The sequence below is a fragment of the Mercurialis annua genome, linkage group LG7 (assembly GCF_937616625.2).
Source record: "Mercurialis annua linkage group LG7, ddMerAnnu1.2, whole genome shotgun sequence".
Lineage (NCBI taxonomy): Eukaryota > Viridiplantae > Streptophyta > Magnoliopsida > Malpighiales > Euphorbiaceae > Mercurialis > Mercurialis annua.
In genome coordinates, this window is record NC_065576.1 from 38,986,194 (window position 1) to 38,996,556 (window position 10,363).

Consider the following 10,363-nt stretch of genomic DNA (forward strand, 5'->3'; position numbering starts at 1 on the left):
CTAGATTCAACATAAATACATCAAGGAGACATAAACACATTTTATTTATAAACTGTCTAATTCAAAGAACATATTTGATACATAAAACTGATTTGGAACAGTTTATTTACAAATATTTTCATATAGAGAACTGATTTGATTTGATTTTATACATCATACTGATTGATAAACTATTTAATTCAAAAAACATATTTGATATATGTAACTGATGTAGAACAGTTTTGATACATAAAATTGACTTAGAACAGATTTGATACAAAAAAACTAAAATACAACAGATTTAATAACAAAATAACATTTAGAAAACTGATTTGAAAACAGAGATGATGCGAATTGTAACAGATTTGATAACAATATACAGATTTGATACTTATAAATAAAAGAACAAATAGAGAACTGTACCTTTTTGTGAAGCTGGTAATGTTCGATCCAGATCTCTTCAAACAATTCGCACCTCTGTTTTATCTAGTTTTCAAATCTTGTATCAAATCTGTATTTTGATTTTCTATTTGTATCGTTTTTTTACAGAGCAAAAATGGAAGAAATTGAGAGTTTGGAGAAGAAGAAATCACGTTGTTAGCTAAAAGATTGTTTTTCCTTTTTCTGTTACAATCAGCTTGGTGATGTGGCGTGCACTCATTGGCTATTCATTTTAAAATACCGTGTTTTCTGTTTTAAAAATAGGCAGTGGTATGCTTCCACATGGCTCTATGTAATTGGAGGGCTAGTAAATGTAAACTTTTAGCTGATTTGGTTATGAATGTAAAGATTTAAGGTTTTGGCTATTTGAGTAGTTTTTGGTCTATTTTGGAATATTTTTGCTTTTTTCTCTTATTTTTGATAAAGTTATTATTGAATTATATTCATTTTAGTTAGAATTTGGTAAAACAAATTGAATTTTTTTAATTTTAATCATTTCAGTTTGATTTAATTTAATAATCAGACCGACCGAGACACATTCTATCTATCATCTATAATATGTAGAATGTGTGTCAAATAGAGCTGATATTGACGTTTTAATATTCATTGTCAAGTTGAAGGATCAAAGTGATCTTTTTTCCAATAGCAAATTCCCTAAAGAGCAACCTATACATCAGGTAACTGGTAAAACAAATTAATGGCTGTGATATGTTATTAAATCATCGAACGGCTACTATTATAAATGGTATATAAGAGTTGGTGGTACCGTAGAATGACCCTATTTTATTAACATTTAAACTCAAAATACTTGTACAATTGCAACTAATTTTGATATATTAATTTTTTTTATAATTTTTAAATTTTTTGCAACTGCAAATTTTGTTACTTTTAAATTATATATTCTTCTTCTTTAAGCCTTTATTTTTTAAATTCTATTTTCTAGTCATTTTTTAAAAATCATCTATTATTTCTCAAAATTAAAAAAATTAATTTTTTTAATTTAAAAAATAATAATTCAAAAATTTAAAACAAAAGAGTAATTAAAAAACCTGATCACTAAAAACATATATTTTTTATTTTTATTGTTTTTAGTAGTATTATTATTAGAATGAAAATATTTTGAAATTGAGATTTGTAGAGATTATGAATATACGAATGCATATAGTTTAAAGAAAATTTTAGTATAAGTATTTTTTTATAGATAAACTAAAAGATAAAACTTATAAATTATTTCAAAAGCAACAGTTATAGGATATAAATTAAAAAAAATGAAAAAAGAGTCGTGTTTGGAATAAATTTGATTTTATTTTAGTTTAACTGTTCATTAGTTACTCGCTGGTTAATTTTTATATGAATTTTTTTTTGTCTTTGTTGATTTCTATAACCAATTGATATTTATAAATTCATTTGAATGAATAAACGAATGTTTTAATTTCTTAGATTAGAATTAAATCAGGATTACATATGATAAATTATTATGTAATTATTCATTTCGAGTCACATTTTGCACTTGTTAAATAATCAATAGAGTTTTATTTATCTTTTATTTTTTAAAAATATTAATGAAACAATGACTACGAACATGTCTAAATACACTAGTCAATCAAATAAAAAAAAATACTAGTATAGTAAAAAGTTATTAATTGAGAGAATAAATGAGAAAAAAGTATCATCAAATATGACGATCGAATCAACGAGAATAAGAATTAAGTTTTTCAATAATTTTGAATTTTATTTCAAATCAATTAGTTAAAAAATCCATTTATTTTTTTGTATATTTTATTATAAGTAAAATAAATAATCAAATATGGATATTCTTATAGAGAAAAATAATATTAAAAAGTTAAATAAAAAGAATAAAAAAATAAAATAACAAAGGTTTCATCGTAAAAGATAAATACATAAGGATAAAAATAGAAGTGTTTATATAAGAAGGATGAATAATAAAATATAAAAAATTATAAATTAGAACATTCTTGGAATTTTTAGTCCTTTTTAACTGATAGTATGAATTGTTTTCTATTTTTAAAATAATCAAAGAAGAAAAAGAAGTTAGAGTTTTTTTTTTTTTTTATTGAAAAGAAGTTAGAGTTAGCAAAGAACAAAAATGGAGATGAGATGGACACGCTTGAGGGTGCAAGAAAGGAGTAAAGTGGAAAAGGAAAATTGAAAAAGGCATACCCGTGATAACTTTAGTATTTTTAAGGTATTGTTGTAAAGATTTTAAAAGTAAAGATTTTAAAAAATAGAGTACATCATGTAATTCCTCTAATTAATTTACACAATCCTAAATCAATTAACCTAATTCACGTTTGATTTAAAAAAAAAAACCTAATTCACGTTTCCATCTGCATCTCCTTCTCCATCTGCATCTCTTTGCCATTTCTTTCCTTTTGTTGCCCTACTTCACTAACCTGACAGCAAATATATAATTTCTCTAATCTAACAATTGAACTCATTGATTCTGTCGGTTCAGAGAGACTAGGACCGAAGACCGCAATTACAAAGGTGAATTTATGAGTTATTAATTGTTGATTTTATGATTTGGTTCAATCAATTCGTGAAAAAATTATCTTTGCGGACAGTAGGTAGTTTTTGGTGTTTAATGTCATGGGTTTATTCGATTCAGTGAAAATAGAGAAGTAATCGGTTTTATTTCAGCATGAGTATCAGAGTAGGGAATCTACTCACGCTATTTTTTGTTTTTGAAATTGCAGTGTTTGATTTAGTAGAAATAATGAAATGGGCGCTTGATGACATATCGATTTGATTGAATCAAAATCTTTCGGTCGATTAGCACGGGTATGGGTTGAGGCCAAGAAAGCGAGCAGCGGAGCCATCCGGTTTAATCTAATCGAAGACAGCCCGCTGGAACAAGAAAAAGCTGAAAGGTACTAATTCCTGTTCTGTATTTTTGTTAATGGCTGTGTTTGCTTTCCAGAAAGGAGGAAACAGGTAGTCGTAGCTTAATGGTACATCAGCTCTAAGTTTTTTGCTTTAACTATTTTTTGATTCATTTACTTACTGGTTCATGGGTCCTTATGAAATTGAGTTTATCTAACCTTAGGAGATTTTGAATATGGTGAAGGTCTTTATATTTGGTATGATTTTAAAGACTTCGGTTTAACCAAACTGAGAATGGTATCACAGCATATTTGAAAACAGAAGATGAATGTAGAATGAAACAGTAAAAAAGAGAAGTGAGGAAACATGGAAACAGAGAAATAAAACCAGAAGCCATCTCTGTACTTATTTTAGTTACTTGCCATATTTCCAGTTTACTAAGATGGGTATCCACTCATCTTAGTGACTAATTTACAATCAAATATCTGAAATGAATCTTCATGTTCATGGATATAAAATAAAATCAAAATCAAAATTGAATCTCTGTGAATAAAAATTGAATGTTGCAACAAAAGAATAAGAAAAACAAAATGACTTAAAAGATGTTATACCTATGGTTTAAATGTGTTTCTGTTTTTGGTGTGCAGCTGATCACCTTAGAGACTATATTCTGCTTTGTTTTTACTTTGCTTTCTGTTGCTTCTTTGCTGTTTGAATTGCTTTGATCTACTGCTGGTTTTGTAGCTTATTGCTTCTGTTGTATTGCTGAATTGTTGAGGTTCTTAGCTGCTCTATACTGCCTCTTTCTGCAGGTGTATTGTTACTTTTTGCTACTGCTATTTTGCCTATTCTCTCTTATGTTTAGTTCAGCATACTCGTTTTTCTTATCTCCCTATATTTTGCCTATTCTCTCTTATGTTTAGTTCAGCAGCATTTCTCTAATTTTCTGTGTTTGTAGCAGCATTTTTGCTCTGATTTTCTCCTTTTACTCAGCAGCCTTTTCCCTTTTGTTTTTCATTTGCTGCTTTGTTGCTTTTTAATCCTTGCATTTTGCCTCTCTCACCTGGACAAATGAATCTTCTTTTTTTTTTTGTTTCAGCATACTCGTTTCGGTGAGCGAGTACATTTTCTTTTTGATTGCCTGACATTTCATTGTTTCCTATTTTTTAGGTTAAGACATTGATGAACAGGTATCGATCACTTGATATAGAGGTGAGCTCATCATTATTATGGTTTATAACTTGTTCATTTCTCGTAAAGACATTAGCATACTTAGTTTGAATTGAACCTGTCACTTCACATCATGAAGATCGTACTTTTCTGTTTTTGGTTCTCTGTAATTCCTCTCTGTTAATTTCTATTTTTCGAAAGATTATTTTTTGAAAAGGAGATTCATTTATGTCAGGATGTGACATGAATCATGAAAATGGAAAGAAGCATCTCTGGTTTACCGAACTAAAGTTCCTCGAATCAAAGGTTCATTGCAATCACTTTTCCATTACATAATCACTTTGCTTTAATCGTGAATTTTACAATACTAATTAGAATTCGCCAATGTGATTTAATCAGGCATCAGCAGCATACTACTATATCATGGCCTGATCCTAGACAAGGGGACCGAACAGGTAAATTCTGCAATATTAGAGATTAAAATCAGTAAATTTTTAATTTGTAATTGCTGGAATTTGAAGAACAGTCAGCTTATTGGTTTTTTGCAAGTAGCTACATTGTAAGTGTTCCATGTAGTAAATTTGTAATATAATCAAATTATTGAACATCTGAGTTGTGTATTAATCAGTTAAGTGATGATTGTCTTGTATGTTTTTCTTGAATTGTATTTTAATTATTTCTCTCCAAATGCTCAAAGTTTTGAACTCGATGTATAATTGATATTGTGTATGTAGTTTCAGCGATGTACATGGTAATGGCTTACCTGGAACTAGTCCTCCAAGCTTCAAGAAATTAGAGAGTTTGCTTACATGTAAGTCATTAAGCATATTAAACTATTGTTGTTTTGGAAATAGAGATTTTCTCCAAGTGCTCAAAAGCATGCTAAATTATTGCTGTTCTTTTGAGGTTTTGAACCTTGTCAACAAAACAAAAGATGTTCCCCATGAGGTTAGCTTGATCGACTCTTCTGTTGATAATTCTTATTGAATTATTGAGCGCATAGTTCCGTTTGCATTTTCATCAGTTGATGCTCTACTAAATGTTAACATTCCATGTTTTGATTGTTAAATTTTGTTTGCTTCTTGTTGTTGTTTAACTTTGTATCTGTTCACAAGGTGGAGATTTGACTCTTGGTGATACTTATGAGCAGCAAGTTGTAGTCAGGTAACTCTTGCTGAAAATTACAGATTATCAGCTTTTGTTTGAAGTGAATGCGAAGCTTTATCTATATCTTAATCACTTGTGTCTTCTATAGGAAAAAATTTGTCCAACTGAATTTACATGCAATGATCAATGAACATCATAGCTGCGTAAGAGTTAGATCATGATTGTTGATGTTTACTGATACATATAGTTTACGAAATGCATATTGACTTTCTTGTTTATTGCATGCCTTGTGCTATGGTTGGAGAATCTTTCATTGAAAAGGAATTTATGTGAAAAGCTACAATGGTTTTTGTGTTTCACATAAGGCCTGTTACTTTAAGCAAGTTACACAAAGTTATGTCTTGGTTGAATATAGCCAATGAAATTTAGTTGCGTTTATTTTCTTACTGATTTAGTTTCAGGTTTGCAAATGCTAATCTTGAAAAAGAACAAAAATTGACTATTGTGCTTGTCGTTTTCCGAGTTATTTATGTTTCTTCGCTTTTTATATTACAGTTTCACATTGGGATGGAATGGAATGAAGTTGCCTTTATCACAAAGCAGGACATAAAATTAACTGAACTAAGTCATTTTGGTTTAAGCTATAACATTTATAGTTGAATTCTTGTGCAGGTCTTGAATTTTAGTTCTAGGAGTCTTGGTGGGCTACTTTCGGAGCTATTTCTAGTCTATTTTTCTAGTCTGCTGCAGTTTCTGGCAACTGCTGCTTGCTGCAATCCCTGTTTCTATTCCGCTTCTTCAGCTGTTGCTATTTCTACAGGCTGCTGTTTTTGGTATGTTGTCGTTGAATTACATGAAAAAGTCTTCTAATTCTTGAGTTGTCAATACATTAGTTATTTCTTGCATTTGTTACCATTCTATTCATCCAATATATGTTACAGTTTGATTCTCACCTGATGAATAGTAGTTCTGCTCTTATCTCAGTTACTGCCTTTGCATTTCTCTATGAACTTTTTACATATCTTCAAAATGAAATTGAATAGAATTGTATATGTAGTTTATTTGCATCATATTATTTCAGTTTGATGGAGGTTTGGATGCTCTCTCTCTCTCTCTCTATATATATATATATATATATATATATATATATATATATATATATATATATATCCTGTATGACCGCCCTAAATTTTTTTGAAAATTTTCAACTGTGGAGAACCGCCCCATTTTTTTTTGAAAATTTCCAGGTGTAGGGGCGAACCGCCTCTAAAACTCTGCCTCTAAAAATTACATTCCCCGGGTGCTGCTAAAATCTCCTCTAAACGTAGTGGCGCCGTCGTAGACGGCGGTTTTAGGGCGGGCATGAGAAACGCCGGGAACACGTGTAGGGGCGTTTTAAACCGCCCCTACTTAACAAATAAACCTTTCCTATAGCCGCTTTTTCTTGTAGTGATTGATAAGTGATTAGTCTTGAATATGGTGATGAACCGATAATTATCTCCTAAGTTGCACGGAAACGGAAACAGAAACTGAAACGGAAACGGTGAAACTGATTTTTTTAAAATATAGGAAACGGAAACGTGGGGGAAACGTGTAAATAGTAAAAATATAGGGGTATATTTATAAATATTAAAAGTTATAAAACTATGTAATATATATATATATAATGAAATTTTATTTATAAAAATGTATCTTCATATAAGTAAACTATTATATCAATTAATAAGATAAATTATTTGAATATATAACAAATATAATATATCAATAAATTCCATATCTATAAAGTCTATGAGTAATTGATTAGGTTCTTTTATTTATAGGTAACCTTTTTAGAGTTTTTTTAACTATTTAAGAATTTTTTTTATATGTAGGAAACGAGTTTCTTTTTAGGAAACGAGTTTCCAACTTTTAGTATTTATGGAAACGGGCCCGAAACGTTTCCGTAGAGTTTCCGAAACGGTGAAACTCACTCTACTTAAGGTTTCCGTGCATCCTAGATTATCTCAGCTGCCTTTTAGTTATATATCCCTTACATTTTCTGTTTGGGAATTGATTTGTGGATATTAAATTGGTTGCAGATACCATGACAGTGCATATGTTGCTTCCTGTGCTTTTCATATTGCATATAATCTGAATTCTTCTTCCACGTTTCCATTGTTAGAGCTCTTCTTTAAGCATCAAGTTGGTATTTCTAGTTTCAACAGTGTTGTATATTATGATATAATTTGCTGTGTAAAATCACGGGGAAATCAGCTTAGGATAGAGCTGTGATTACTCTGATTGGTCTCACCTTTTAAATTGATCAATTTTCTGTTTGTTAATCTCGATTCTCTATTTGAATCTCCATTTGACAACTATGCTCATAATGGAGTCAATATGATTTTTAATTTGCTATAGAGTTAATTCCAGTTTCACTGATGCTTCACTAAAGAATTGACATGTATTTTCAAGTAGTTGCTACATTCATCTCTTCCACTTTTCTCTGGTAATCACGGACAGCATTAGCAGCAGCCCCTCCAGCTAAGACAGCTTCCTCGAGCACAAGAACAGTTTGGGTCGGCTTTTCAACCTCAGCAACTTTTTGTCGATGTATTTTGTCTCCTGGTAAATGTAAATCATATGTCATTAATACAGAATTATGTTGTATTTGAGTCTCTTCAAACAACATGTGACTGACGCAGGTTGTTTTTCTTATTTTTGTCTTTCTAATTTGCAGATTACAATAGAAGAAGGTTAAAATTGTGTCATCGACGCTTCTCTTATTCTTATTCGCTAGAGAGCAAAGCTTAAGGTATATGAAATTAATTAATAAAATTGGTTATGTGTTGGTGAAATCAATTCTGATTATTACTTAGGACCTAGTGTGTGCTTTAGGAGGTGTTGTTAATTGCTATATGTTTAACCTTTTATTTTGAGCACTCTATCTGTATGCTTCACATTTGATTTACTTGTAGTTTCAATTTCAAATATGTGAAGCCAATTTTATCTAAACTACACCAAATTTACTTTGAGGTGGATGAGTTAGATTAGATTTAATTTGAAGTATGCAGTGATTATCTTTTATTGATTATAAGAACTGAAATCTATTTTCTAATGAGTAAAAATGTAATTCACTTATGATGTTCTGAGAGTTGATTTTCTGAATTTGGAGAAATGGATTAAACAAACTATTGCAAGTAATTTTACTCTAATTTGTTATTCGTATGAGGTGGATGGGTTAGATTAGATTTAATTTTGAGTATGCTATTGATTTCTTATATTGTAATCAGTTAATTATATTTTTGCTGTTAATGATAAATGTAGGAGGCATTTTGTAAATTTATTGGACAACCAGTATCAATCTTATTGTCCAATAGAACTGTAAGTCTCTTTTTCTTACTATTCTTTTTTTTAATTTTAATGTTGGATTTTTAGTTTTAGTATATAAGTGTGAGCATTTAAAGTATATTAACTTCAGGAGTATGAAATTTAAGTTGTGTGGTGTTAACTTTTTCTCAAAGTGTGCTGTTTTATTTCAATGGTTATCTAATAGTAGTTTTCTCTTTACATGGACATGCAGTTACCTCCACATGAACCAGCGGTTGTTAGAAGAGCTGTTAACCATTTCTTACAGGTGCGGTTTTGTGTGAATTACAAGTTTATAAGTTTAGGCTTTCCTGTCACACACCTTCTGTTTCTTTCCAAGTTTGTGAATACATGCTATAAACTTGTAATCTAGATACATGTTCTCCTAACAAAACATGTCAATAAATGGCAACTTGATTTATTTCAATGTCACTTGGTAGTTGGTATGGAACCAATCATGTTACTTAATTATCTTATGATTTTTCTTTTCAAATAAGACACGAAAGTTCCTCTTCTGTATTTGTATAGCATCGAGTGTACACTTTATTCTTGAACTTAGCACCGAAAATTAATTAAGCCAAGCTTAGCATTTCTAGATTAACATCATAAAAGTTTAATATTTGAATTCATTTTATCTCTTTAATTACCGTCATTTTCCAACCTAAGCAATATTACTATCATTGAGGCAAAACTAGTTCAATAGTTGAGTTTTTAATTTTTAGTCGAAACCAAAGCAAAAAAGTTCTTCTACTTGCATTTAGAGAATCATGCTCAGGTAATGATTGTTCTTTTCAAAATGTCTATGTTTCAACAATATGGCTTAATCTGAGATGGGTTTTAAAACTCTTCTATGTCTATTTTTGGACATTGATCGTTTCATCAAAATAGGGTTGATTACTTTTCCTTCTTTGATATTTTATGGTTCTATATAAATTTTTATGAGCTTTCTATACATGGAATCTAGTTTAAACTTTGTTAATGTGTTTGTTAGTCTGATTGTCAACATGGTGAAATTAGTTACTCATGGTTCATAAATACTTGACTTGAGATCCTTATGATAAGATGCTGGTTGTTGGTTCAAATTTTTTGTATTTTATGTTGTACGTGAAGCTGTTGCTCACAATGTTTGCAGCTACCTTAGTCTTATTAACATGATTTTTCTTTTCAGATATGAAGAGTCATTTCATAAAGACAACTTTATTAGGAAAAGAAGCATCATCAAGCACCACGACAGAAACCACCAGCTAGAGCTAGCCCAAAGAGAACAAAGCATTCAAGATACGATGTTAGTTCGGATTTAAGAGATGTTGAAGAATATGCAAAAAGGTATACCTCCTAGCAGAAGGGCAGAGGTTTGAGTGGGCTATCGAGTTTTCTTTTTAGTTTTATTATCGTGTTGTTTTTATCGCACTTACATGTGTTAAACTGTAATGTATTGACATATTTGAATATAAGAGTTAACTTTTAATTTGAATTA

The 10,363-nt window shown here is 30.0% G+C and overlaps 1 long non-coding RNA gene across 12 annotated transcripts; it reads left to right on the forward strand.

Moving 5' to 3' along the window:
* Positions 1-2,473: 2,473 nt before the first annotated feature.
* LOC126656042 (uncharacterized) lies at positions 2,474-10,363 on the forward strand. 12 transcript variants are annotated; one of them, XR_008789464.1, is made up of 14 exons: positions 2,640-2,928; positions 3,138-3,311; positions 4,435-4,476; positions 4,670-4,740; positions 4,834-4,889; positions 5,169-5,245; positions 5,341-5,382; positions 5,550-5,598; positions 6,097-6,374; positions 8,041-8,145; positions 8,258-8,332; positions 8,845-8,901; positions 9,101-9,154; positions 10,055-10,363. It is a non-coding gene; the product is annotated as an uncharacterized LOC126656042 (long non-coding RNA). The 12 variants fall into 12 exon arrangements; XR_007633152.2 differs by adding an exon at positions 2,474-2,626 and having other exon boundaries at positions 2,897-2,928; positions 5,169-5,598; positions 6,214-6,374; XR_007633157.2 differs by having other exon boundaries at positions 5,169-5,382.